The following is a 23,822-nucleotide window of genomic DNA, read 5'->3' as shown; positions in this document are numbered from 1 at the left end:
GTGCCACCTGCACAAACAAGCTGCTGTAACAGCCTCACTTTATAAGATGCTCTTTTAAATAAATAAAGACAGCTCCCAGCAGGTACTAGCCCTTTACTTGCTAATAACACTCAAGTCCTTTTGGCTCTCCAAAACATCCCTTAAGAGAGGGGATTCTGCATTAAGCAACTTGTTCTGTCAGGAGCGATTCGCTCTGCGACAGGTCTGGCCCGCGGAAGAGATGGTCGTCATCTGTGCAGCCTCTGCCTGGGGAGGAGGAGGCACAATAAATGAAACAGATTAGTCATCTACAGGAGGACTTGATCATCTCTCTTCCCAGATCTCTACACTTCCAATGGAAGATCTAATTTTTCAATAAAGATAATTCAATTAGGAGGTTTTAATTAGGGAGTTGGAGCTGATTTCCCCCCCACACTCCTTCCTGTAGCTGTCAGCCTCTGCGCGGGAGCATCCGTGCCCCTCCATCCACGCTTCTCTTTTATTTATTTCTTTCAATTCCTAATCATCCTGGTGGAAGAAAGCAGGGAAGGGGGAAAGATGATGAAGGGAGAACAGGGACATAAAAAAAAAACAAAATAAAAAAAGACCCACAGCATGTTGTGTCATTAAAAAGTGCCTTGTATTACCCGGGAGCTTCTCCATCTGCTTTCGGTGGGCATCCCAGGAGAACTTGGCGATTATGAAGGAATTCTCGGAGGCCATTACTGGGAAGAGGAAAAAAGGCTTGCTGCAGACAGCTTAATGGACTAATTTGTAACTGTGAGAGCAGGAGAAATGAGTTGTTGGCCACGTTTTAATTTGACAGCGAGTGGCAGAACGAATGCGAAATGTGACGAGTGAGCAGGCGCGCTCCTTTTCGCCGTGCACTTTGCAGGGGCCCCTTGGCTTTCCCCTGGGGGCTGTCACTATTATTTTTTGCCTTCCCCATCCAAGCGAGGATGGTGGGGGCAAATTGGTGGGAGGTGCAAGGGGTGAGGACAGGTTGGAGGAGGGGAAGCGTGATCAAGCAAACAAGGCTCAGGATCCAATTTTATGCCAGCGTGAGGAAGGCAGGCGGGGACAGCTAAAGAAATTGCCAGTATGTCTTAATTCTTTGTAGGATGAATGGGAGGAAGGTGCCTTATGAAGAGCATTTTCTCTCTACATAATGACTTTGTTGGCATCTGACATATGTGCAGCCCTGCCTTTAGTGATCCACGTGTCCAAAGGTGATGACCTGCCAAAGCAAAACTTGGTGGTCTTACCAGGAGAAGCTGGATCTCCTAATTGGGCTCATAAAGCTGATGAGCAGTTGTTGACCATTGCCCAAAACTTGTGTCCTTGCTACAGCCACTAAGAGGCCCTTACCCTCCAGTGCTGGCGCTTCCACCACTTCCCAGGGACCCCTCACTGCTCTGACACTGCCCAGTCCTGCCTGTGCCCCTTGGGGCATGGCATTAATTCAGGTGGTGTCTGACATGGAGCCAGGAAAGCCAGCAATTGCCACCCCTGCTTGCTGCCCCCATGACAAGCCCTGATTGTGGTCTGATGGACAGCTTCAGCCCCCAGCAGCCTCCCCTTGCCCTCAGGTGCCTCTGGGCACATCTCTCACCCTTTGGACTGAGGCTTCTGCCTGGGGGCAAAGGCAGTGCATTGCCTTCTCTGCATCAGGGAGCCTCTGTTCCACACTGACATTTTGTCAGATCCGTTGTTCTTTAGCTTGTGATGTTTAAAAATCAATGCTTCCCCACCCAGAGGCTATAGCAGAGCAGCTTGTATGAATTGACAGATCAGTAAGTGTGGTTCTGTCCATGCTACCTTCTTGGCAGCCAGTGCTCCCCAGAACTCCCCATCATGCACTGTATTCTTTCTATTACGTGTTCTTTACTGAAGCTCACATAAGGGGAAGAAATTCCAATTGGCTGCTGTGTTTTCCAGTGGGCTCTCTTCAGCAACCTGTTATGAAGTTGTATGATTTAAAAAATACTAATTCTGCCAGAAGACACACATGGATTGCTAATAAAATTAATTGATATATATGAGCTGAATATTTATGGTTCTCTTCTCATGCTGCACTGTCAAGGTATGATGATGACATAAATTGCATGAGAGTTTCTTGCAGGACAGCAGACCAGGTATCATTCCACACCCTTGATGGGTTCTTGGAGTTTCCAGTTCCCTCTCCTGGACTGCTGTTCCTATGTGCTGTGTGAAGGGCTCCTCTATGGGCTGGGGGATCCACTACATGGCCCCTCTGTGTCATTTCTACCTTTAGGTGCCTGTAAAACCTAATAGGAGCCATAAATCTCCCTCAGAGCTTTTACTAAGCACCTAGAAGGAATTTGACATTACCTGAGTTGGATTACAAGAATTTATTACTGCCGATGGCAGGTACACAACATCCAGCTCCCCTTGAAATTCTAAATGTTTCTTTAAAAATAGATTAACCTTGTTTGAAATCTTCATGTTATTCACCTTAATTATATGTAGGTCTGGACTTTTAAGTGGGGTGGGAGAAGATCTAAGAAGACAGAGGCCCACACTTGGTCATGGCACAGAGAGAAGATGACAAAGAGAGAGGAGACTATTCTTACAGTACAAAATGTTGGCTTTGTGCCTCCTTAATGAGTTGAGCCTCGGCTCTTGCTTTGGTGTTTTGATAGAGGGTGACAGGCAAAGGACCTTTTCAGGGCTTATTTTCATCTCACCTACTTTCCTGTTTCATCTCTATCTCTGAACATGGATCTCCAGAAGAGAAGGCATTGGGATTTCTCCAAGCTGTCACCCAGCCTCAGGATGTGATCGGTCTAGGGCAGCAAGGAAACTAAATATAAGGAAGATAGAGTGTGTTTGGCTGTATTTATCAAGAAGGCTAAGTGAATGAAACCCATGTTGCCTCCAGGACTTCTGTTCACACCTCCACTTGTCCCCTTTGAATCTAGAAACATGGCCCTCTGGTTTCCATCCTACATGCACAGGCAGATGAATGGAAACTAAAATTCCTAGATAGCAGCAGCCAAGACGTTCATTTACAACAAACATGATTTTGTATGTGGGACTCCCACTCCCACTGGGCTGTGAGTCCACTGTAAGCAGGGCTGGAGAGCTGGGGGTAGGGAATCTCTAGGCTGTCTCATTCCCAGGTAAAATCTTCCTTCTAAGGCTCATGTAAACTTTTGGGGATCCCATGCCCTGGGTCTGGGGTACCTCAAAAAGCAGAGCTGGATCTCAGTAGCTGTGTAAATTCCTGCCTTGCAGCAGCTTCCCTTCCCGAGGCTGCAGGGCTCCTGCTGCTGCCGTGGCCGCTCGCCCCCCTTTTACCTTCCAGCTCACTGCGTCTGTTCCTGGCGGCCCCGGGAGGCTTTAACAACCACTAGATTGTTAGTGACAGTCAGACACTTTAACACTTAAAGTAGAAGGTTTGATTTAATCGCAAGGCTGTCATTTATTATTTGTCTGCTGTGTTCCGCCGGGGCGCCCGCTGATCAACTGCCTGCTCCCAGGAGGGCTTTTTTTTTTTTCTTTTCTTCTTTTTTTTTTTTTCTTTTTTTTTTTGTTATGTCTAAATCCTCAATACAAATTGCAGCGCTCCTAGATCTCCCAGCGGGACCCATTACCGCCTGTGGGGCATTAAGGATCATTAATAGTGCTGTCAGCAAGCTAGCCAGTTGGTTAGCTTCTCATAAATAGGAAATTAATCCATCTACTTCATTAATAATGCCGAGTGTAGCTATTTTGTTGCACTTGATGTAAGGGGCCCTGTGTTTGTCTGTAATGCGATAAGACAGGACTCCAAATTAGCATTGAATGTCTGATACAAGAGTGCAGACTCAATTACTTAGTGGAAAGGTTTTTGTTTTGGTTGGGATTTTTTTGTGGTTTGTTGTTGCTTTTTTTTTTTTCCCCAAACCTCTTTAAAGTTCTTGAGCAGCAAGGAAAAAAAAAACAACAACACTGATTTGCTCTGTTATTTGTATTTTGCAGGTTCTGTTTCCATTGCTTGTTTCTGTTTTTAAGAGTAAATTGTTGGGGAGGGAAACCAGTGAGTGAGAAATGGGGCCACACCTGGCAGGAAAAGCAAAATGCATTAATTAGAGACAGGGCTAACTAGCTGTGCTCATCAGGCCTTCTGCGCTGAGGGCTTGGGGAGGGGGGTGTGCTTTTTACTTGTGTCTCTAGTTCAGGAATCATTACTCCACTGATGGATATTATATTTCACTTTGGAGGAGGAGGAGAGGAGGAGCAGTAATAGAGCAGGTTAAAGGAGAAAATGATCCATGGTAAGAGTCGTCCAGCTTTTTATGAGAAAATCATTTGCCTACCCAGCAAACGCGGAGTCCCTGATGGGTGGTATTGGAACCACTTAGAGGATATGAAGAATTCAGAGTACATTTATCTATTGCATTTCTAATTAGTTTTACTTAATAATATCTAAGCACCAGGAACAAAATAGAGAGTTGCATGGCAATTATCCATAAAAGTACTTCATCCTATGCTTCTGTGCTGTTCAGATCTTCCTGCATTTCCTTCCTTCCTATAACTTTCTCATCAGTGCATGGGAAAATACAAGTAATTTTTCAGCCCTAATTATTAAAGAAAAGCTTTTCAACAGGGGAATGGTTTCCCTCTTGCCCTGGAAAGACTGTACATTTGCCTTTTTGTACTTCAGCCTTGTGAGTTTGTTTTCAGCCAAACAAAAAATTCAACTCGGATGACTGGCTCTCACTAGAGCTGGAGTTGCAGGATGGGGAACCACTCAGTTTCATGGGAATTTCATCCAAAGCTTTGGGGAAACTTTGCTGGCAGTCTCCTTTGTGATACTTGAAGAAATTGCTTTCACTGGCTTTTGAGCAATGTGCTGTTAAGTAGCATGTAGAGGAGGGATTATAAACATGTGACCATATCAGGTCCCTGCCTCTGTCTGGGGCTCCACTGCACTGCCACAACATAAATAACAATCATTATAACTAATTACTGTTTGGGCATTGGGGAGGGAAAGCACTTGTATTTATTTTTATAATGGGAGGCAAATAAATTTCTGAAATATCAAGAGGAGGGAGGAAAGAGCTTCTATAAAGTGATGTGATAAATAGATTTGGAAACATTCCAGTTCTCAGAAGCCAGTAGTCTGGAATGGATATTTTCTGTTTACAAACTCTTCAAACCATTTGAGCTGTGCTGTATTTATTTACATCAGTTTTGCAGCAGAAATGGATTTTCCAAAAGTGGCATGTGAACAAAGAGGTACGGTACCACAGAAGGGATGATCCCAGAAGGAAAAGATGTAGAGGATTTCCATACCAGGCAATGGAGAAGTTTGCATTTTTTGTGCTAGATGCACATTGCACGATGAGGCCATCTGAGAAATAGCCCTGAAGTGCAAAACATACAAAGAAATACAGGAGGCAAAGACCCTATCTCTAAAAATGCCACTATGAGCACCTTCAAACTTTACAAATATTCATTGTCCAGATTCCATTGATGGTTCTGGATTTCACAATTGCCCTCTAGGACAAGCAAGAGCAAAAGGATAAACCCAAACAACTTTGAATGTAGATTTGCACTGCGGGGGCAAGGAGGAAGTGTTGGAAATTCATCTAGAGGAACTGTGCAGATTTCCTCCATTTCCAAAGCATAATTTTTTTTTAGATTGCTGCCTTCTCCTGTTAGGTGCTGTTTTGTGGTGCACAGTGAGTGCAATCACAGCAAGCTGTCTGTCTGCACGTCCCCTCACCTATGTATTATTAGCAGCAGTGGTGCCGAGAATCCAGTGGCCGTAAAAAGCCCAGCTGCAGCCAAAATCCTAATGCACTTCCAATTCCCAGTGCATTAAGCTTGGAAGAGTCTGTTGTGTATTATCCCAGGCTCTGTCCAGTTTCTCTAGAGGTTTTCTGGTGCTAAAATCTCTGCAAGCATTTTTGTCAAATGCCTAATGCTTTAAAACTTAACCTCATTACACTCCGGTCTATTTCTGTATTGAAGGAGAAGGGAGCATGGGAAGGATCTTTTCCCTGAAATTAAAAAGTCCAGCCAACATAAGTTAGATGCTTTGGAGGTTCTTTTATTGTAAACTAAAGGAAAGGACTTTGGCAATGTGTTGAAATTGTTAGATTAAAGCTTTCTCCTCCATCACGCCCCATTCTGCCATTAAAGACCAATGCTGCTGTAAACAATTTATGGCTTTCTTAAAGGAAGTCAGATAATCCTGGCTGATTTGTGGCCATTCCTTTATTGCCTTGCCAAACTCTGCTTTGTCATTTCTGGTTGGAGGAGAAAGCACACACAGCCACATATGTGCAAGTTTCTGACTTCATTTTGAATGTTATGAGAGAGTGAGCAGATGTGTCTTTGGAAAAAAAAAAAGTAGAAGAAAAAAAATCCTAGAGTAAAAGAAGAATAATTTCCCTAGTAATTATGTTTTTTAAGAAATATGGGGTGTAAAATATACCATTACTGATTTTACAATCACTTGGCCAGTCAGGCAGGCGAGCTGGCTGACCCAGCCTAGCAGAGAGCACCACTCCGCATTAGTGTCAAAATGGATGTTTAGTCATGTGCAGCCATGGTGAAATTGGAAGTGGAAAGGAGCCAATGCTTCTTTCAGTGAGAGGGGAATAAGAAACCCTCCCTCTTGTTTTACAAATCTCTCCAGGGATGATGAAAATGGCTCTCTTCAGCATCCATCTCGTCCTTAGTTCTAGATCAGCACATGTGGTAGGAAAAGGTGTAGATATGCCATGGCTTCAGAGAGACTGTGAAAATCAAAGGGGCACATTTTTCCTCTCTGCAGCCCTCCTTCTCCTTGCATTGTGAATAATTATGTTACCAATTAGTGAATATTTATTGTTATAAGCAGAGCTTGTAGTTGAACATATAATGATGGTGGCCTGGCACATTTCGCCGATGCGCTTTGCGGTAGCAGGTGTGCACTGCCTGTGTCTGTCTGGTCTGCAGTGTGGACACACCCTGGATAGAGATTAAACTACTTAAGTTTTAGGATGGCAAAGGTGTGTCAACAAAGAATGTAGTGAGAAGCAAGCACTGACAACAAACAAAAGGAAATTGATTTTTAGACCTGTCCTCTAAAATACCCGGCGCTAAGATTGTTGAGCACTCAATTCTGCTGTGACCATTGGGGGGTTTGCAGGTGCCCAGCTCCTCTCCAAGCTGGGCCAGAGAGGTTTCAAGAAATATATCCAGAAATTCAGAGACACTGGACTACTGTGCCATTTTTATTCTTAGAAATTGTGATTCTGAGATTTGTGTCCAGAGCCATATGGAGAGACTTTGATAGAACCAGACTTTCCACTTCCTGGAGTCTACACTCTTCAAACTTTCTAAAAAGCAATAATGTTGAGTCTTTTACCATAATGGTGAATTGCTTCAGGAAATCTAAATCTGAAGGTATTTTGAAAAGCTGGTAGTGAGGAGATTGTGATTTATATTGTTCAGAAATGGCTGCAGTGGAGAAGGCCTGCACTGGTTTTAGTGCCACAGTGCTACTACAGACTTTTCAGATACCAACTTCTGTCCAGTCCAACTGTGCATGAAGCAGCAGACTAGACTGGAGGTAACTTATGTAAAACATCATTTGGCAAACTGTTAAGATCTCTCCTGAACAGAGCATAATCCGCATTTGTGGTGGGGTTGAGCTGGTTGTGTTATGAAATGGCATTCGATGCAGAACAAAGTATTGCCATAGCAATCATTTCCAACATCCAGCTCTAACAATAAGTCATCCCCAGATCCCTACCACAGAGGGCCAGGCTCTTTGTTTACTGTCAAAATGAGAATTGTGAGACTGCAACCCTGCTTGGCTTAAGCAAGAGCTGTGGCATCTCACCAGTGTTGTATTAATAAGAAAACTACTGAGACCCCACATGGCTGGGTCGTGTCTCCAGCCTGCCATGACCTCTCTCCTGACAGACTTTGTCTGAGTGGGGTTTCTCCTTGGAGAGGATCAGCAGGACTCAGCCAGAAGGGAATCTGCTCCTGAGGAAGCAACACCTGGGGAGGGAGAGCAGTGCTGAGCTCTGCCACATCTCAGCACTCACTGTGAGCACACACTTGGAGGTGGTTCCTTTCTCCAGTTTCTCTGCTGAATTGGAGTTGCAGGAGCCCAGGGCAATGCAGCTGTAGTAACACTTCTATTTTTTTCAGAAAGTCATTGGTACATGAACTAATCCTTTCAAAACACATGTAACATCTGTAGGTTCTTAACTACTTTCCTTATTAATACAACACTGGTGAATAAAGGGACAATGTTGTTATAGATTATTAGTAATAAACATGTCTCACCTTGAAGTATAAGTACTTTATTAGCCTCTTCCTAGCACAGCCCATTTTTCAACTGGTTATAATTTCTCCTACTTATTCTTTCCTTCATAAATTTTAGAAGACTTACTATGTACATGCTTGCAGTAGTGAAAATAGACTTTGAAGATACGAGTGTACCTTTTTTCAGCCCATTTTTGAAAACTATTTTGTGTTTAGAATGAGTGATTTTTCTTTTTTTTATTGTAAGCAAGGAGGACTTTTTTGGTTTTAAAGTCATAATCAATAGCAATTGCAGAGGAGCCCAGGGAACACTCTGGATTTGTAATGCCAAGAAAGCCTAAATAGGCTTTTGTGATATGATTCATTGATATCTGGTGATGGTTTAACTCAAATGATAAAGGGATTTTCCCTATCACTCTGTGTTTCGGTGATGATGTTCCACTTCTTTGCTGGCTTATATCTGCCAATTTCCACTACCCACAGAAAAGAGAAAGAGAAAAAGTAAATGAAACACCAACGAATAGGGTTTTTTCAACAATTTCTTTCAACTACCAGCTTCAGCAGTGGCTGTTAGATCTCTTTAAACTGAACAGTCTCCAGTAGGAGCACATAATAATAAGTGTTTGGTGTCTTCTTCAGCCTCTTGGAGCAAAGTTGTTTCACCACTTCTTGCTCTCTGATGGTGCTTGTATTCAGTGGTTGTTACTGAGCCCATTTCCCTGCATTTTGGGTTCCAACCATTGAACAATCCCACGCTGCCACTTCTTTATTGATACTCCAGATGCATCAAGCTCATAAAATTTAACTGGATGTGAAATGCTGCAATTAGGCTTCAGTAATATATGTGGTTTTAACACGAAATCATCACTGGTTTAATCCTGTCCATTCCTGCTTTTTCATATCCCAGTGCTTGCTCCTAATCTTTGGAAATGTAGTTCCCTCTGCATGGGGTGGGAGCCATCCCCTCCAGAGCAAACCTGCTGCAGCTGGGCCAGGGCAAACCCCATCTGGCTAATTTATGAGCAGCACTAATGGGTCCTCAAGGGACCCCATCAGGAGCCTCATCAGGATGCAATGCCCACGACACAAACCTCCAGGGGAGACTGGGGCTGGTTTTAGGAAGAACCTCAGATGAGTGGGGGCATGGGGAACAGGAAAGCACAGGATATCTCTGGAGGATGGAAAAATTATCACCCCCACAGCTACCGTTGTTCTGTCCCTCGTGATCTCTGAACAAATGTCCCTGCATCATCAGGTCAGAAATCTGCACAAATAAATTCCTGTGACATGTTTTTTCTCTCCTGTGTTTAATGGCTACCAAGTCAATAAATAATTATTAAGCAATGATATAAGAGCTGCACTCTGAGAAAATTCAAAATTTAGTTTCAGGAAAATGAATTCATCCAGGAAAAACACCTTTGTGCAATAAAGACTTGAGAAAGTAAAATGAGATTGAGGGCTTTCTTTCCCCTGGCTTGGATATTGCTTTATCAATACAGTTCTGTCAATAAGCTGTGAACAAACGCAGGCCTTGTCAGATTTACTAACTAATCACAGAAAAGTGTTGGCAGGGCTTAAAGGATTGAGTGACCAGACATAGTAACTCATTTTAAGTGTTTCTGCTTGCTGTAATTTTTTTTCCTTCTTTGTTTTTTTCCCTTCCTGCTCCTTACTTTGGCTGTTTTAAGTGAATAGGACAGCAAATATCTTCTTCTGGCACCTTCTGTCACACAGAAAGGAAAATGTGCAAATTCCATAGATTTTGCTTGTCTTTAACCTAGTTCCTGAGCCACAGACACAGAAATATATATGTGCTTAAATACTCTTGTTCAGTAGGTGCATGTATATCCTTACAAGCAAATATACATATTACATGTGTGTAAGCATGTGGTAGATTTTTAATTGAAGGCATTCCATGGCTCTGATGGCTCTGCAGTGATTTCCACCCTCAGCTTTAGTGGAGCTGCTCATTTGGGCTCTTGATAACAGGTTTTCCTTTAACTGAAAAGACGAAACGAGTACATTGGAAACGCTTTTTTCCTCTTCCTCTCCATAATTTCTGTCATGAATTCCTCTGTTTTTGCTGTTCGTTCCCTGCTGGCAGTTGCCATCTGTAGCAATTTTTCTTCTGCCAGAAGGATTGGCAAGCAACTCCCTCCAGTGCCCACATCAGTGATGCCTGGGCGACAGCCCGGGTGCCGGAGCGCTGCACTACCTGCACCTCTCCCCCCGTTCCCCCACCCACACATTCCTGCTCACACAGCCTCAATATGTCACTTCTGGAACAAAGCTGTGCTGCCAGGGCCCCCAAATCTCTGCCAGCCTGCCTGGGGACTCCTGGGGTCCAGCCCTGACGTGTTCTCCTGCAGCCTGAGCACGCCCCAAAGGTAGGGCTGCTTTTCCCTCCACCTTTCTCTGCAGGCACGGGAGGATTATATTTCAGTGTTGCTTGCTTGAAAGGCACTGCTTGGCTAAAGCAGCTCCAGCTCACATTTGCTTTCCTTTGGGAGATTCAGACCTAAAGTTAGAGTTAATTAAGTCGATAGCCCCTGTTAGAAATGCTGCAAAGCAATGATGGAGTGAGGAGAATCCTCCCTCAGAAAGGCTGGGGTTTAGATTAGAAGCATTAATCTTTGCAAGAGTGAGGGAAGGAAAGAGAGAAAGAGGAAAAGAGAGAGCGAAAGAAGGAAAAAACTAAGAAAGAAAAGAAAACATTATTCAAGTATGAACATTTTTTAGATGACAAAAATATAAATGTGTGGTTACGAGAGGGAGCAGATCCTCCATTTTCTAAAAAATGGGGGGAAAAAGGGTTTTGTTGCAAGTTTTAAATAATATCATGTGTGTGATGTTTGTGATGGTTATTAACCTGCTGGTTGCTGATGTGATTTGAAGGATGGAGCTGGTGTTCTTTGTTCAGAGGCAAATTTGAGATTATTTGCTGTAAAAGGACAGATATATTTGTGTACACATATATATGCACAAGATACGTTTCCATGTGGTCTTTCGCTTCATTTAAAGCACCCATTCTGTACTCCTAATGCCTGAGACTCTGCATCATCTTGAAAGGAGTTCAAACAAAGACAACCCATAATTCAGCACAGAGGTGGAAGGGATCTGGCAGCTGGAAGATGCGTTGGGGTTATCACAGCTGCCATAAATATCCCCAGGACCTGCAAGGAGCCTGAAGCAGTAGCAGGAGGGACAGGAGGGGCAGGCAGGAGCCATCTCATGTTGGATTTTTCTGTCAGAGCCAAGCTAAGTAGGAGTCCTGCTACAAAAACATCCTGCAGAGGATTGCTGGTGCAATTTAACAAAGGCCAGTGGTCAGGGCTGGCGTTCATTTCTCTGTGTGTGAGAACGTGTGTATCAACCTTAGTGTGAGCAAATGTTATTTCCAAAGCTGAAAGAGGAACATATCCAGGAAAGTCTGGGGCTCTGGTAAACCAGGGCTTCTTGTTTGTGGTGTGGATGAATTTGGCCATGGGACAAGTGGCTGTGCTTGACCTGTGTGTGTCAAGCCTGGGTGCAGCTCCTTGTGCCTGGCTTGAAGGGAGGATGTGGCATGGCAAGCCCCATCTCCCTCAGCTCCTCTCCTCCCTTCCAGAACCCCCAGAGCTCTGCCTCTGGCCATGTTTCACAGTCAAGCTTTTCCCCTCCTTTCCCTGGTGGCAGCCCAGAAGGACCTGAACTTGGCTACCTAAGTGCACCTAATGGAGAGAGCAGGGCTCCTGTTTCAGCCAGAGCTGAGCAGCTTTCCCCCAAAGTCTCTGCTGGTGCAAGAGCAGTTTCAGTGGCTCAGGCTCTGGTGGAAAGACTAAGAGCCTCTCTCTCCCCCAGCTGTCAAGGAAACTTGAGGAGGCATTCAAATGAGAGACACATGGATGTTTATAATTCACAGTTTTGCCATTGTTGTCACCAGAGATTTGTTCTTCCTGCTTGGTGAAGGGAAAAAAGGAAGGATAAAATTGGTACCATAACATGGCCAGACATAACTTGTTTGAAAGATGGGCCTCCAATTATTTACTTAAGGAAATAGTGGGAGATTTATTAATAACCTCTGGCGACTTAAATAGCTCTAGTGATTTCCATGTGTGACCTGAGGCCTCAGCCTTCCTGGCTGATTAGACACGAAACTCAACTAAAGAGCTGACCTGGTTGGTTTCAAGCGCTCTGCTGGTTAAGTCCCAGATGTGAGGCCGAGGAAAAACAACGTCTGTCAGAGCCATTACAGAGAGCTCTGCTACAACAGATTTAATCTTGCCCCTGATTTCAGAGGAAACTGTGCAGTAGGAGGGCTGAAGCTGTAATGATCTCTTAACACAAAAAACTTTTCTCTTCCATGCATCTGAGAATGAGCAAAAGTCCTCATCTATCACTGCCTGCGCCGGGAAGTCTCCGCTGCCGTTTGTGGATATGTCACTTTTTTCTTCTCGACAAAAAGAAAGATTTCTTTTTAAAATATAAAACCCAGAATAGTATATTTTTTTCCTGGCTATGTGTAGTAGTATTTCCTGGGGCTGGTATCCATATTGCTGCTGGATGGCTTTGCCAGATGTTGTCTATATAAGATAGCTGGTGACCCTGAAATATCTCTCAGGCTTTACGTCACCACAAACAGGATCTGCTCATTCTCTTTGTTTCTCTTCTAATGGAAGCTGCCATGGGTTGGAAACAAAACTTTTCTTAAAAAACACCCAACAACCCCCTTCCTGCCTTCCCATTGCCTCCAAATAAATAAGAGAAAAGTACCCCATGAAGGGACAAGAAAACAGAGAAAACCAGAAGGAGGGGCTTGTTGGGGACCACTGCCTCTCCTTGGCTTTTGCTGGGGTCACCACACTGATTTCTGATGCTTTTGAGCACAGGGTGGATAACTTCTTACAGATTCCAGTATGTTCCCAACTGAGGGGGATGAGAAGAAATGTTAATGTCTTACAGACTTTTTGTGGGACTAAAAAACTAAAAGCAAATTAGGGAAAAACAACAAATTAAACCAGCTAGAATTGCATTAGCATAGCATGGCTCTGATTGAAATTAAGGAGGTGTTCAATTACCAAATGGTTGCTGGTATCTGACCTGAAAACAACTAAACCTGATGCAACAAATTGAATAAAACAGCACTGAAAAATAATTTAGATATACTTAAAGATTATGCTGATGGTGTGGAACTTGGTGCTGTGTTAGCATTCATCTTGATGTCTGTCTTCAAACTGGCTTCCATACTCAGGCCCTGCTCATGCCTTTTCTTTAATTTTGCAAAATTTATGACTAATAGAAACTGAAAGGAACAAATGGTGGTGTTGTTTATAGGTGGTAGCTTTAAAAAAGAAAAAAAGAGGCTTAAGTGTTTTCCTGTGATTTATGAAGATAGCCAAAGGCTGACTAGGGGAGTTAGGGGTTTTGTTTGGTCTGTAAATCTTGGTTTGATCTGTAAATTTTCTGCTAGTCGTGCATTGTCCAGCTGACTCCTAAAGACTTATGGAATCCATGAAATTACATGACCAGGAAGGATCACCAGATGGAAAGCTTAAGAGAATAAAATAGTTTTACTCAAGCTGTTTAGGCTTTCTACTGCTGAAGATGCTTGTGTAAGAAGTACAGTGGATAAAATCTCTGTAGCTATATACATGTATTGTTAAAAAAATGTTTTGGACCATCTTTGCACAGCACAAGGTAACAATAAAAGCACAAATGAGCCTTTGTTTTTTTAAAAAAAATCTTTTATAAGAATTATTTTTACAAGTGATGAGAAGTAAAATACATTGTGACTTAGGCACTGTTTGTATTCACAGTTGTACTAGTCTCTAACTAAGGACACAGCTTAAATCATTGAGTTTAAACTATGCAAAACTCAGCATGGACTTTCTTCTTCCCTTTTATACCAGGATTTAAATAGATTTATCTTGATATTAGTTTAAATTTGCCTAGACTTAAATCAAATTGAATTTGAAACAACTGATCAAAGTTTTGCCATGCATTAGCAAAATTGTTTTTTAAAACAGTGGAAATTTGTACATAGACAGGATGTTATTGTGAATTAGGCTATTTAATTAATTAGATGGCTTTGGCTAACCGTTAGCCAAAGATTTTGAATCATGACGTTTTCATTATGTCTTGCAGCAAACTTACACGGGTTAATTCCAAATCTGGGCTATTCTCTGTAACTGAGATATGAGACTAAAGAATGTGATTAAGAACTTGTGCCATTTGGGGGTTCACAGAATATGAAATTTAAGTTACATCTGGGTGCTTGCAATGTGGGGCTCGGTTGAGTCTGATAAATAGATTTCAGTCACTTCCTCAAAAATCATGTTTCTCAGAATGTGTTTTGTTTTTAACAGGGACGTCTTGGTTTTTAAATAAGGTTTTTTTCTCTGCCTTACCCCAGCCTTTGGGTGATGAGGGAATGCATTTAGATCACATTTTTAAGCTTCACAGTACTAGAAATTTATCATTTTCTGTTTCATTGAACACCAAGATTCCCACAGAATTACACTTAGAGATGGGCTTCAAGAAAAACAACAACAATCATAAGACTTAAGAATTGCACTGTGAATATAAGTCAGAGAAGGAGCTCTAGACCTCAGAATTATGTCCCTGTTCATCTGCACCCTATTGAAGCAAACTCCTCCTGCATAAAATGCCATAATAATTCTACTTTTGCAAGACATTTGGACACAGCATTGTTTAAATTACTTAGAGGAATGAGAGTCAAAAAACTCTGCTGAATATGTTCAGCTGTTTCACCAGAATTTGATCACAGTAATAGAGCAGCTGCACGATACCCATAGGAATAAACAATTTATTCAGTTTAATATCTTATTTGGATCTTCTTTTTGAAGTGGAATGGCAAGAAGTGTGAGATATTTTGTCGCTGAAATGATTAGTAAAGCTTGTCTTTTATTAAGAACTGTGGAAAACCTGTGAAGAATTTGGGGAGAAAAAAATGGCAGCATTCTGCATGTGGCCAAATTCCCCGCTTTGCATCGAATTTTAGAGCAAATGTTGTGGAGATCAGAGGAATCACCACTTGGGGGTGGTTTGTCCAGCAGAGAAATCCCTGCTCCATCAGTGGTGTGCAGGAGAGGCTTGGGAGGGAGTTGAGATGCAGGATTGTGCAGGGTGAACCTTGCCCCAGTCTCGTCTGGCCATCGGCACTTCAGGAACTTCCTGAGCCAGAGGTCGTATCCCGACCATTGTGTTTAATTGCCACTGGTGGACCTATCCCCCGTGAATTTGTCTAATCTTTTTTTGAACTCATTTATATTTTTGGCCTCTGCAACATCCTGTGGCAGTGAATTCCACAATTTAATGACATGTCAATGTGGAAAGACTGCTTCCTTGTGTTTGCTGTAAAGAAAGGTTTGCAGGTTTCATTCAGCAAAACTGATTTCAGCTCAAACCATCAGAATTAGCACTTTTCTGAAATGAGGTCTTGATTTGAAGCTCTCTAGAGTCAAGAAGCTCTGCATTATTTTTTTGCAGAATTAAAAACATTTTAAGTTTCCAGACTTGTTTGACACTAGCAACATATTTTTCTGTCAGTCAGGCAAATTATGTGAAAGAATTTGGTCATACCACTCAAAAGATGGATTTCTGACTCTTACAGCTAATTCAGTTGCTGTTATTGATGGTGTTAGTAGTAAAAACCCACTAATACCCAGCCTGAGCAGAGTGATAGCCAACATATGGTGCTGCCTGAAGTCCCTGTTTCCTAAGAATTTCATTGATAGCAAAAAGCATTTGAGCTGGAATTAGCCAAGTGTTGTTTGTAGTGGAGTATGTTTTACTTCATTCTGACCACTTCAAACAAGTGTTTTCCTTTGGCTTTTTCCATTTCTTGGTGACATTTCAAGATTTTAGTCGACCAAGAATTGGCACAAGAAGTGCTTTGGGGCTGGAGAGGGAGCAGATTTGGAACCTTTCAAGAGAAAGGAGCACACTTCTGTTTCCTACTGTGTCATCCTCCCAGCTCAGCTTCCCTCCTGTCCTGTGAAAAGAGAAAGGAAGCTTGTCTGGGAGTCCTCAGAGAGCTGCTGGCTGCATCCAGAAGCCTGGAGCTGGCAGGCAGAGTGCTCACTTGGAAGTGGTGGGTCCCTGACAGCAGGCATCCTTTCAGAAAGGAAAAGACAGGGAAAACACAAAGAATAACCAAAATAAAACAGTGATCCCAAGGGTAAAATGCAGCACCAGCCTCCTTCTTCTTTGATGGAATAGAGCAAGGCAGGATGTGGATGGGGCAGAGGGTGCCTGGTGTTTGGCCAGCAGATGGAACTGCGGCAGAAGGACAAGAGTTCTGGCACACGGCCCTCACAAAAAGGCCACTGCACAGGCTGTGTGTCCAACTATTGAGAACAGCAAAAAAATTTCCCTCTGCCTGTAAACCTCACCCTGTGCTTGTGGTGGCACAGAGGGGTTAAAGTGATCAGGAATTGCAGGTCACCCAGCAGCTCTCCCTCCATGCTGCCAGGTAGCTGCTGTCTCCACACAGGGCTCTTGGGGCCTTTTCTAAAATGGAAGTGTGACAACTCATGCATCTTTCTCTATTCTTCCCCTAAATACTCCGTCTCCTAAATCTCTTATTCTTAATGGTGGAAGTTTTTTTCTGCAGCTGCTTGAGTGGAGTTGCAGAGGGCAGAGCTGTCCCACAGCTGGTCACCTCCCTACCCAGGAGTCCCAGCAGAGCCAGAAAGGGAGCAGGTGTTTCCTAAGCAGGGATTTCATTTTGGGTGTTGATATCAGGAGGTTTAGTTAAATCTTTGCCTCTACTGTAAATTCATTAGTATAGGTGTAAAAAGCTAAGAACCAAAATCCATTTTTGAGTTTTCAATTTGTCTTGATTTTCAGAGCTCCTTATCTCGTATTGACTTAGGTATCTAATGACCCAATTCATCAAGTAGTTTAAGCATTTCGCTAATTTTAATCAAGTGCGTAATCCCACATTTAGTTAGGCACTCGTGTAAGTATCTTTCTAAATGAAAAATGGGTATAAAGCCTAATTTAAGACAAATCCCTGCTTGAATGTGTTGCCTTTGTTCTTCCTGAGGAAAATGAAAGCGGGAGTAGTTTTGTAAGGAGATGTTCCCAGGGCAGGTCTTCAGAAATGTGCAGATGAGCTCTTCCCCCCAAGGCGTGTCCCGAGCTCCGCCTCGCGTGCTGACCCTCGCCTCCCTGACATCCATCCCCCTCGCCTAACAATGACAAATGGAGTTATAATATTGGTTGTTGAACCATAAGCTGTAGATAAATGTGCTTCTGAGAACCACCATTAAGTCCCTAAATGGATTATATATATTTGGTTTAGAAACCTAATATTTAATATTAGTGTACTCTCCAGCGGTTGGCTTTATTTCTCTTGATAATCTATTCCCACTCCATTTCCTTTTAGATTTCTAACCTCATTAAACCTTTCATATCACAGTTATTTTCTGTTCTAAACAAAATTAAAGACACACCATCCCCAGGTTTTAAGAGTCTAATTTTACTCCCGAACTGGAGGAAACACAGAGATAAACATTCTTTTCAGTGATGAATTTTAAAACCGCTTTACGAGTCAGCTGAAATTGCTAACCATATTGAGGATTGTAAAAGTCTGTGAAAGGCAGCATAATAAATGATGCTTGAAATGGCATTTGTTGTATGGGAGTTCAGATGCTTACATGCTATCTTCCCCTTCTTGGTTTTGTATAAAATGTGAGGCTGTATCTCACGTCATACGGTACCTTAAGAATTTATAACATTTTGCTTCTGGTCTGATTGTCTGCAAGGAATCTGAGTTACCAGCAGGGGTTCCTTAAATTCACATGGCCAGGAGAAAGCTGTATCTGTGTAATACTCTGCTCCCAGTGTGCACATTAAACTGGTTTTTCTTGATCGAGGACACATTTCTTCCTTATCATCAGGCACTTTGGCACATGGCTTGTTCTGATATATATAAGTATTGCACTCTGCCTTACTAGACACATTAAAATTGTGTTTGACCATTCTTCTTGTTATACAATGCCCTGGCCCCTACAGTGGCTGCTGTAAGAAAAAATCCTATATATGTGCTGTTGAAAAGAAATCTGCAGGCTGGAGGAAGCTCTAAAACATATCCTTTATTTGCATAAACCCATTTCTCTTTGCCTTGTTTTCCTGTAAGGCCTATAATACTTCTGCTGATTATCAAATTGCATTAATGGCATCAAATCAGGGTTATACACTTTATAGCCTGCCTGCTCCTTCTCTTTCCTCTTCCACCAGAGTCCTGTGGCAGAATGATGGCATCCCACCAATGTGCAACATTCCCATCACAGCTGATGGGGATCTCACAAGCACAGGATCATGGGGAAGTCTCTGTTGCAGGCCTGTTGTCTGTGGTGCAACAGCAGCTCACATAGTTCTGCTACTTCTAATTCCAGTGCCAAGACCTGTTGTCTGAGCTAGTAATTAGCACTTTGCATCTTAAAAAAACTTGTCTTCCCTTTGCCTTGTGGCAGATACTGATATTTTCCATCCCTGTTGTGCAGGCAGGGAAGGGTGAGGCAGGGGCAGGGTACCCAGAATATTATGCTGTGCATCAATAGCCAGAATTACCACCAGCAGCTCCTGGCTCCCTGTCCTTTGCTCATGTATTAGTCATAAAGTGGGAGCTAATATTTTAGGGATTTAAAATCAGAGACAGGGGGCTCTGCAATTTGCAGAAGCTCTCAACATGCCACAGGAGCAGGCCTGGTGACAATAGGCATTTGTTTGACATTGAAAAAATGATAGTGAAAATCGTCTGAGCAGTTTCTGATCACTGAAGTCCCTGCTGATAGCTTTGTGCTACTCTTGTTCGAATTCACTGTAAGAAACAGCATGGTGCTAATCGCTGAGAAATTCTGGGAGAAGGCTGGTCAGCAGGGTGCTTATATGAAGAGTGATGTGATGAAATGACAAGGAAATAGGTCTTTACCCTGACCCTTTTCCTCTCCCTTCCAATTGCAAGGAACAGTTAAGGATCACCAGAAACTTTCCTGGCAAACTGACCTGCAGGTTTACATTTGTTTTCAAGGGTTCAGCATCATTGTCTTCGATAGGATGCTCTCATCTGGGACTTGGTTGTGGCTGTGTATAAGGTTCCTACATTTATGTTCTCCTCCTGTTTTCTTCCACCATACATAACATCATTCAGATGAGGACAGTGTCCCTGAGTGCACTGTGATGCAAGAGGATGCATTATTGCCACAAGGGCATTTTGAGCCAGTTTCCACCAGGATTATTACACCCTGTGAATTCATTAGGCTCCTGCTCACCTCTTCTTGGAGCATGTGGCAGTGTTATCATCCTCCTTTCAGAGGGCAGGAGCAGGCTGCTCAGTTTTAAGCTCTAATGGCTGCTTATTTAATATGCTTTTATTTTCACCCACCCATAGCAATCATCACCTTAAAAATCACCTCCATTATATCCATTCTGTTCTCCACTGCTGAACAAATCAATGCACCTCTGACAGTCAGAGGCTGTGTGAGTGTGCAGGAATCCTGAGGAATCAATAGCACCCAGGTGCATCAGAGAGGATTAGAGGTTTTCCCCAGGGAGAAACAGCTGGCAATAGAGCCCCCTGTTCTCATGACTCAGCAGCTCCACTCCAATTTCCCATTTCAAGTACAGAACAGCAAGCTCTAAATCTTCCATGGCTGAGTGCAGAGTGGAGAGCCCAATACAAAGTTACATTTCAGTTTGCACTGACAGATGGGAAGCCATCATAACGTCCCTTTCCCCATGAGGAGAGATGGGTTCCCACAAGGCAGGAGAGATTCCGAGTGCTGCTGCAGAGGCTCAGCAGTGCCAGGAGCTGGATGCTCATGTGAGAATCCAACGGATGTTGCGTGGTGTCTCGCCCTAGGTGGGATAGCTGCCATCTGTTCTACAGTGATGCTGTCTCAGACTGTTTGCAAATCTTCTCCAGTACCCCAAAAATGCTGGAGGTTGAAGAAGGCAGGGGGAGTGAAAGCCTTTAAGGGTTGGGATAGGTTCAGGAGGAAAGCTGGGAAAGCTTGTTTCTACTCCACTGCACAAGTGGAGACAAAGGATTTTAGATGTAGGCTTGGTACATCTCACCAATACTATATTTACTCTTAGGGGTTAATATGGGGCATCTGAATCCACTATCACTCAGCAGGCATCAGGATGAAAGAGACAGATCCTTATGACCATAAAATAGTGATAATCCAATGCCATAATGTTAATGAGCCTCAGGTTTCCAGGCTTGCCATATGCAACCCCCTGTTGGCTTTAGCAGACACTACCATATGCGTCAGATGTCCAGAATCAGGCTTTTTTTCTCATTTCCCATGTTGGAAGAGATGCCTTTCTGCAGGAAAAAAAAATCTGCAAGTTTTCCTGCAGGTCAAAATAAAAAGATTTCTCATCAAAGGAACAAGTTTCCTTCCCGTTTTGCTCACTGGTGCTTTCAGAAGCTCCTCTCATTTACGTCCGTCGTGCCAAGTCAACTCCTGGTGTTCCTGTGCAAGAGACACTCAGCCTGCCTGGACTGACTCTGAGAGTTGGGAGCAGATGTTGGCTCCGTGACAGGTCTGTGTCAGCAACGTGTTTTGATAAGAACAGACTATTCCCAGCTGGTTTCTGAAGAGTTTTTCTCTTTTTCTCTGTTTTCCTTCTCTCTTGCTTTGAGCCCTTCATCAGGCTCAGAGCACACATTCTGAAAAGATGTGCCCTGCTCTTTTTCTTGATGTTGTTTTATTTTCTGCACATTTTGAGGCCTTTTTTAAAACATTATATTTCACATGGTTGGGAATCCCCCAAATTCAGCTTTTCCTTTGCTGACTAATTTTCATGGAAGAAATCTCTGCATTTCTTCCAATCAAGCAAGAACATGGAGACATGCAGTCCCTGTTTAATGTGGCTCTGCTACCAGAAACCAAATAAAAACCCAGATTTAACACAGTTAGCTACATCCTTTCTGGGAGCTCTTGGTGCTGAGCTTTGGTATCACTAATCTGGGCAGGCTGTGGGAGATGGGCACAGCTGAGCCCAGGGAGTGTCAGTGGTGGAGAATCACGTCCAAATGGGAATGCATTCCCTGCCTGCAGCCCAGCAGTGCTGTCAGCCAAACCATGGGTTTCTGTCAATGTGTTACTGGCCTCCAAATAAAGACTTGAAGAGGAGGAAGCTTGTGATGTCTCTCTAGATTAAATGTGGGAACCGAAGTTCACCCACCACGCTTCTTATCTTCGATCAGATTCAGTGTTAGATTAGTGTCAGAAGACTGAAGACTGTTGGGATAATTTTTTATTCCACCTCCACCTTCATGCATCTGCTTACCTGGTTAATTGTGGTTGGAAAATCCTGCAATCCCTTATTTTAAATATATATGACATTTCTGTTGCCTCGGCAGGGCAGGAGCTCTTGGCTGAGCCCACACTCCTAGAGGATTCCTCAGAAAGAGATCCATTGGCAGAGCCAGTAGCCAATTTCCAGGCTCATTATTGAAGCAGTGTGTGAACAAGTTACTTGTCCTCCTTATGCTGTGAATCTATAAAAACAGGGGGAAGGTAGAACCTCTTGGAGCTCCAGACAATCCATACCCTCTGTATTCCCTTGGGTTCCAGTGAAGCTGCATGAGCCATGCTGGACCAAGTAAATAACTCTCCTTTTTTACCAGGAGTCTGTAAGACCTGGTTGTTCATTCAACTACTTTCTCCTGGAGTCTCAAACTCCCTGCAGCAGTTTTCAGGTGAACAGCAGGCTTGGGGACTGTGTTGTAATGGGAGACCTCTGTTTCCCTTTTAACCAGGACTTCAACCCTGCAAAACAATCAGCTCTTCCCTTTCCATTGAGAGGCAGCAGTATCTAATCAGGTTTCACTCCTTTGTTGTATCTATTGATCCTCAGCACTGTAAGATGCAAATTGCCATGCCTGACAGGATTCAGGGTGTTTTATCATCAATGGAGAGTAATTATCCTTGGCTGCACCAATATTGGATTGTTAAGCCCCAGGATAATGCACAAGGTAAAGACATTTAGAAGGCAGTCCACCTTGGGGATTTGTGTAAATGTGATGGATAGAGTGAGAGCAGGATAGCTGAATTACAGCCCCAGGGACTGACAGCTGCATGGGGATGTAGCCTTGATAATCCTTACAGAGAAGCTGGTGCTGCAGTTGGTATTGAGACACAAAGTGTATCTAAAGCTGTAAGTTTCCCTTTCTGTTAAATCCTTGTAATGTGTATGTGCTGAAGAAGAAAACTTATGCAAGATTATAAATGGATTCTGTGCTCTTGTGAGAATGGCCAAACAACTTCTTCTGTTCATTTATTTATTTAACCACATTTCAAGCTTTTCAATTGAGCATATATTAGAGGCAGAGGGGTATTCAGGTGCTTATTTCTTTGTCTGTAGATTCCAGTTCAATACTAAAAGCAGAATTACAATTTAATAAGTAGGAGATGCTTTTATTTTTTTGGAAAATATCTGGTTAACCATTGCAATATTCTGGAGCATAAAGTAGTTAAGCTGTCTTAGCTGTGGGGAGAAAATGTATGTCAACAGAGATGCCATGTTAGCTGACTAATCCTCGGCTGATAGCAGCAAACCTGAAAGTAGTCTCAGGGAAGAAAATCTCTTTTTCCAGAGTTATCCATATGAGCTGAGTCTTATACCTGTCACTTTTTTTTTTTTTTTTTTTTTTTTAAACAGACCATTTCTGTAGCTGTGAAATAAATAAGAACAGAGTTATAAAGAGGAAAAGGAGTGTTGGTGCCTGGAAACTGCTGAGAGGAATGTTGAGGGTAGTTCCCAAAGACCTTCAGGTGCAACACTAAGCTTGCAAGCTGCGAGTTCTGTTAGCATTTTTTAATGTTTTTGGTGGCAGTTCTTTCTTGTCAAGCAACTCCTTGTGTTTGACCAAGGCCATGACTAAGATCAGCCAACTTGCTTGGCATGCAAAGCACGCTTTATTCTTGTTAAAGCTGCTAAGGATACTGCGGAGCAAATGCCAGAAACTTAAGCAAATAGTCCATGTTTTACCAGAACTGGGCCAGATTTTGCAGCTTTTTGCAGCTCTTTGCAGCCCTGTGCTGGCAGCCCGTGCCCTGTGGTGCCACGGAGGCGCTGGGGTTACTGTGCTCCAGTGGGATTTTTCTGACATCCTTCACAAGCGCCCCTGGCTGCTTCATTTCACACATTATCATCAAAGTGTGCAACAAGCTCCTTGCAGTGCTCCAGACCTTCAGACAAGTGAGAGAGGGGGTTTGCTCCGCAGCCAGTTCTGACTGCAGTTTGGAAATAGGAGAAAATGGAGTAAGATTAAGAAAATTGTCTCACATACCTATGCCGTTTGTCATGTTTTTAAAAGGGAACAAGTCTCACAGATGTTTCGATTGCCAAGTCAGAAATGCACTGCTCAGGAGGAGAGAGTCCAGGGAAGTCATGCTGGGGGACAGAATAGCCCCCCAAGCTAGGAGGGGGCTCTGTGAACAGAGAAAAATGATGCAGTAGAAGCTGATGCCAGTTGGGCTTTTCCCCTGCCCTTGGCTGCCCAGAGCTTTGGGGATGCCCTCCAGGGAATGCTGCTGGGGCAG

At 43.2% G+C, this 23,822-nt stretch overlaps 1 protein-coding gene across 15 annotated transcripts in view; it reads left to right on the top strand.

Moving 5' to 3' along the window:
• Positions 1–23,822, top strand: part of FBRSL1 (fibrosin like 1) — a 502,157-nt gene that overhangs the window by 367,253 nt on the left and 111,082 nt on the right. The window lies entirely within an intron of this gene.

Source organism: Molothrus aeneus, chromosome 18, assembly GCF_037042795.1.
Source record: "Molothrus aeneus isolate 106 chromosome 18, BPBGC_Maene_1.0, whole genome shotgun sequence".
Classification (NCBI taxonomy): domain Eukaryota; kingdom Metazoa; phylum Chordata; class Aves; order Passeriformes; family Icteridae; genus Molothrus; species Molothrus aeneus.
This window is presented reverse-complemented; position numbering and strand designations above follow the sequence as displayed.